This window comes from Euprymna scolopes, chromosome 12 (assembly GCF_053919585.1).
Source record: "Euprymna scolopes isolate OS-2025 chromosome 12, ASM5391958v1, whole genome shotgun sequence".
In the NCBI taxonomy this organism is placed as follows: Eukaryota; Metazoa; Mollusca; class Cephalopoda; order Sepiida; family Sepiolidae; genus Euprymna; species Euprymna scolopes.
In genome coordinates this window covers 13,520,517-13,527,383 of record NC_136493.1, presented here as the reverse complement: position 1 = coordinate 13,527,383, position 6,867 = coordinate 13,520,517, and positions in this window count along the sequence as shown.

The window sequence follows — 6,867 nt, the reverse complement described above, 5'->3', positions numbered from 1 at the left end:
TCTCTCTCTCTCTCTCTCTGTATATATATATATATATATATATATATATATATATATATATATATATGCACACACTAACTTGCAGTCCGACGTTCTTCAGTGGTACAATACACTAAAACATGATATTTTAATTTATACAGATCGCATATGTATTATTATAGAAGCAATCCTTTACTGATTATTAGATATTACGAGGAATAATTTTCCGGTGGACTAATTCGTAAAATAAATAAATAAATAAAAGATAAAAATGATAATGCCGTTCGCCAAATTTCGTCTGTGTTTGTTTACAATATCACATCATCTAATATTTGGGTTTGACGATGAATGCCTTGGAATAGTCACTTCTGCTAAATGTTTAGTTTTAAAATCTACAAACGAAGAAATGATTTGCGGCGATTTTAAATGGTGCTTCTCCTTTTGTCGTAAATTTAATTCATTAATAAGAAAGAAATTAAAATAGTCGAATGCTCTACTATTAAGCTATATCTCCAGATTATTATGAACTTTTTTTTTTATATAAATGATGTTGTAATATTATTATCTCCCTTGGTAGGTGTAAAAGAAAATATTCCTTGAAAAAATTATTCTTTTCTATCTATAAGAGAAAAAAATCTATTTTTAATATGTTTTTTTTAATAAATGATTTGTTGTAATATTATTATCTCCCTTGGTAGGTGTAAAAGAAAATATTCCTTGAAAAAATTATTCTTTTTTATCTATAAGAGAAAAAAATCTATTTTTAATATGTTTTTTTTATAAATGATTTGTTGTGATATTATTATCTCCCTTGGTAGCTGTAAAAGAAAATATTCCTTGAAAAAATTATTCTTTTCTATCTATAAGAGAAAAAAATCTATTTTTAATATGTTTTTTTTTTTCGATTTTCAATACTTATCCGATGAATAACAGTTAAAGACATATCTAAAAACACTGCCAGACATCTAAATTACTTTTGTGTGAAATTTGCAAAAAAGATAATCTCAGCCATTTTGGAACCTATAAGGAAAGAACTCACATACACACATACAAAGAAGAGATATTAAGTTAGAAAAGTGTATATAGCAATTAAGCTACACAGAGGTTTCTGCGTTTTATCCTTGTAATGAAATGGCCATATTACATAGAAAAATGCGGTCATGAAAAGTAATATGGTTAAGATTTAACATAGAAAAGTAAAAGGACTAGTTGTTAAAACTGGAAAAGAAAAGCACAAGATATTCTAGTAAAAATATAATAAATTTATAACGTAAAATATTGCAGCATTACATTTTTTTTAAATTCAATTGTACATTATATAATCAATTCTTAATGCTGCAATATTTTTAGTTGTAAATTTGTTATATTTTTTTACTAAGAATATCTTATATTTTTCTTTTCCAGTTTTAACAACTAGTCTTTTTACTTTTCTAACTTTAATCTTAATCATAATAATAATAATAATAATAATCGTGCTCTCATTTTTCTATGTAATCCATGATTTTCCAGGCTTCGTTTTGTCAACAATCCATAAAAATATTATTACCAATTTCTTAAATTGACTAAATAAAAAAATCAAATGAAAGACGTAATTAATAATAAATCGTCAGTAGTCAGTGTTGACCGGCGAGTCAAGGCGAAATTTCGGTTAGCGATTGAGCACAGCGACGGTGAATTATCAGCGGCAGTACAGCTGAGCGCCAGATTGGGACAGCGGTGAATATAACAGTAGTAGCTGCATCGACGTAATCGTGGCGACAGGGCGAACAAGGTGGGCGCGCAACGAATGAAACGATTGCAAAGAGGGCAAAACTTAAGAGACAATATATATATATTGTTGTCTTCGAGAATTGGGTATCCCCATTTTTCCTACCTAAGCACTTTGCTACAAACCCGGGGGATTTTCTTTTTTTATATCTTGTAAAGTCATCATCGTCGCAGATCCCAGCCGATTTAAGATAACGTTACAGATTTGGTTGCTATGGTAACCCACATCCAATCAGAAAAAAACGTCTCTCTATTCCTTACGGATTCTGAGAACTTTTGAACATCATTAATTTTATTATAACTTTTGTTCGCTAAACGAAAATTGGAAACATCTTTCCAAAATATAGCTGAGAATGTTACATACAAGAAATTGGAAAAATTGTTTGAAATTTAGTCGCAAAATTTGTGAGTGCTAAAACTTTAAAACTAACACTTAACCATATATTATACTCATGTAGTGTTTGAATTATTCCCATATTTTTTAATCCTACGGAGATGATGAATTGATGTATATACTCTAAGATTTACAACCAAGTTCGACTAACGTATTGAGCACTGCTGAAATAAATACTGAAAATCGTTGCATAAAATAGTATTTTTCTTTATAACATTTTATATGGAATAATACATAGACCTGTTTCGATCCGAAGTATATCAGAAATACTTTAACTTTAAAAAAAGAAAAAAACAGAAAAGAATCCGATTTTTCTTCATCTTTTAATAAAATAGTTTGCCTTTTTTACGTGTTCTAAAAACAGTTTTGTCTGTTTATTAAATGTTTCCACACACGCGCGCACACAGACACACACATCTATCTATCCATCTATCTATCTATCTATCTCTCTCTCTCTCTCTATATATATATATATATATGTGTGTGTGTGTGTGTGTGTGTGTGTGTGTGTGTGTGTGTGTGTATATATAGACTTGAAGCTGTAGGCAGCTTTGCTTTGTATGAAACGTAATTTTACAATCTTTCAAAAAAAAAGTTAAAAAACAGAAAAGATACTGAGACACGTGCATTCGCGTATTATGTTTTTAATAAACAGTTTACTTCTTACAAATAAAAAAATCACTCAAGCTGAGATCGAAACCAAAACCTAAGGCCAGTGAGCCAAGTACGATAACCATTAGGCTAGTATTACACGATATTTTAATGAGTTTTCAAACCACCTTATTCTTAACAGCCCTCTGAAAAGTTTCCACGCGTCTGAATACACTATATACCAAAGTTCAAGTCTCTAAATAAAAAATTCTATGAGTATAGAGGTTGGAAATTGTCATCGCTCACACATTCTCACTTATATATATATATATATATATATATATATATATATATATATATATATATATATATATATATATATATATAATCTGAGGTTATTGTTTTCCAGAGGAAAAGTAACCATTTAAGTTTAATGTGGTTAATACAAGAGTGCTCAATACCAAGTAGAGCAAAGTATACCATTTATTTGGTTTTACATAAGCAGTAATAGGTTGCTACACAGTCATAGATATGTTTCGGTCAGTATCTAGAGATCTATTAAGGCGATACAGCTTATATGAAAGCAAATTTGCTGTCTTTGTCAAAACAAATAGTATATATATATATACATATATATACATATTTATATATATATATATATATATATATATATATATATATATATATATATATATATATATATATATATATATATGGACGAGCAGGACCCGTTTCATCATTTTTATTAGACTAAATTTACGACATTTGAGGCCACCATAATCGTTTTAAAATTTTTACTTTCTAAGGTTTGGCAGATTGGCGTTTTAAATCCAAAGTTTGGATTTTTTATATTCTGTCATGGAACCATATTTTAAATAAGAGGAGCGTAAAAAGGCCAAATTTAGCCTTAAACAGGTAAATCTGTCAAACGTTAGAAAAGTCAATTTTGCAAAGCAATATACGGCCTCGAATGTCGTAAATTTAGTTTAATAAAAAATGAAGAAAACATAATAAAAATGATTTTTTTAGTTTTATTTTAGCCTGTGAATTTAATAATGTGTTTTATATAAAAGCAAGAAGTTTTTATAATTTGTTTGTCTGTCAACAAACGAAAACAAAACAAAAAATAGCATCGTGTAACATATCAGCGATGGGACAGGGGTTAGAGTTTAGTTGACAAAGTGGGACAAATTAGATTGAAAGCGGTTGACACGATAAGTAACATGATTGAAACCTTTGTAATCGCTGGAAAATACGTAATTAAAACTGTGCATAGTTAGAGTATATGTAAAAAAAATTATGTAAATATAAATAAACGAACAAAAAACAAAAAAAAATAGCATCGTGTTGAAAAGCCGCTTCAAAATCGAAAAATAAATATGTTTTGTTTTTGTTTTTTTTTTTTGTTTTTTTCAGTTTTTTAAGTTGGAGAGGATATTGGTGTGTAGGCATTTTATGCATATATAAGTGTAAAGTTAACAGTATTTGCGTTTCTGTTTTTGAGCGGTTAATATGTTTATATTTGATATTTATTTTCTCATATAAAAGCGCCGCGATATTGGAAACGTTTTTATAGGAAGAAGTGGATCCTGGAACAATAGAATTGGCTGGTTTCAATCAATTTGATAGGTGGATTTTGAGAAGGAAGAAATTATAATCTTTGAATTGGGTAATGGAAAGATTATGTTATGTGTATATGGCTAATAACCAGTTGCGATGGGTGCAATGAAAGTATCGTAGAAAATGTAGAATAGGTCCCGGTGTCAATTGGTAGTGGGACTAAATATTTATAGAGAAAAACAGAAAGTCCTTCCTCTATAAATGTCACGATTGTGATGGTGCTGCTTCTAGGAGGCAATGTAGCATTTTATTATATCAACTTAATGTGTCTAAAACGGTGTCCAAAAATTACATAAGATAGTAGCAAATAGCCTAAATGTAATGACTTAGTATGTGGCATCTGGTATTGCAAATCTACGATACTTTGGTCCAGAAGGGAATTTCTGAACTCAAAATGTTATATAGGATGTATAGGGAGAGAGAGTGGAAAGGTGAGAGAAAGAGAGAGATTTGTATGTGTGCGTATGCGCGCTCCACCAGACTTTCCTCGACAAGTAAATCATGAATCCCTGTATAAACGATATAGGTCCACGAATTCGCTGTGAAATACATGTTTATGATTTTTGCATGTGGTTTTATCAGAAAATGTATCTTCATCCGCCTTTCTTAATATGTATCCTGCCAAATTGGACCAATTTAAATTTCAGTGATTTAGACAGTTGAATGCGTCTATGGTCTGTGTACTTCGCTTCAATTTTAGAGAGTTTTTAACGGTGCGTTCAATTTTTTCTTTTTCTTTTTTTTTTCCAATCCCATTACATTACTCTTTCAGATTTTTTTTCTTTTTTTTATTTTAAACATGAAAACCTACAGAAATGACACAGTTTTACGCCTAACAAGGTCGTTGCTGATTATTGGATGTTTACAAATATGTGTGTACAAATAAAACCTTTACTATAACACACGGATATATTTTAAGAATTTAGGAAACATTTTTTCATTTAAGCAAGTATTGTAAAAAAACATCTTTATTCTTTCTGTGCCTTCTTTCATTCTATCTCTCTCTATATATTTATACTCCTATAAATTTGGGTTTTCTGCATTGATATTCACATAAAAACCTTTCTCTTCTTTCTCTTTATATAATCAGAAAACACCTCTTTGTTATATATGCGTCGTTGAATTGCATTCATCTGCAAAAGATTACTATATAGGATATTCGAACCCATGCGACCATTTATATTTGTTTCAACCGGGGAATATCGTTGCAAATGTGTGGACATTATAAAAAATGGACTTTGGCAAGTGAAGGTCGAACGACGGCATTACGAATATGCATGCGTAACGTAATAGCTATTGATTCATGATTTAATTTTTAGCCTTGTATAAACATGTCTTCATAGTTCAGGCATTAACGTCAAAGGAAAAAAGAAAATCGTAAGTTAAACGTTTTGGTTTCGATCCTTGGTGGTAGCGCACGAGTCATTTTTTCTTTTTTTTTTTACTTTTAAATAATTATTATATATTGTGTCCAATATAATATAGTAATCAATACGAAATCTGCATTAACTAAAATGTCATATTTAAGCTTATTTTACGACCGAACAATGCCGAGCAGCCTGGTATTATATATATATATATATATATATATATATATATATATATATATATATATATATATATATATATATATCCCTTAAGTGTATTAACTTAATTCATTACAATTGTTTCAATAGACAGAATAATAATTATCGATCCATATCGTCAGAAGATTCAAGTTAAAATATTTTAACTTGAATCATCTGAGGATATGGACGATAATTTTTATCCTGTTTATTAAAACAATTTGTAATAAATCAGGTAAATACATTTGAGGTTGTAATAATAATAAAAAAAAACATATTTGGCTCTACTAACGTATTGAGCACTCTTTGTCTTTGTTTTTACCAAATATACCTCTTAATATATATATATATATATATATATATATATATATATATATATATATTATGCAAGAGGCTCGGATTTCGAATCCTGAGTTCGGATGTGTCTAACCGATGAGCCTAGATGAGGGCGAAACTCGAGTCTTTGACTTCCGGTTCGTTGACTGGGATGGCTCTTGTTGTCTGCGACGTTGTTTGGCTGTGGAATTTATTATATATATATATATATATATATATATATATATATATATATATATATATATATATATATATATATATATATATATATACTAGCAGAAGTGCCCGTCGTTGATATATATACTAGCAGAAGTGCCCGTCGTTGACTGGGTTCAAAAACAGCCTACAGGAAATTGACTGGGATGGATGAAAGTATGATAGGTTAGAAAAAGGATGGAATTGTAAAGAGATAGGTTTTGATACCCAAAAAATTTACCCTAAGCCAAATATGATTAAAGTAAAGATTATTTTCGTGAAAATATATTTTTTATATCAACTTTATTTCCATTCGTAGCCAAGAGTGACTAACAAAATGATGTTTCCTCACAAGGAGAAAACGCTATATATATATAATAATATAAATATACAAGAAATAAATGTTATCATAGTCAATAA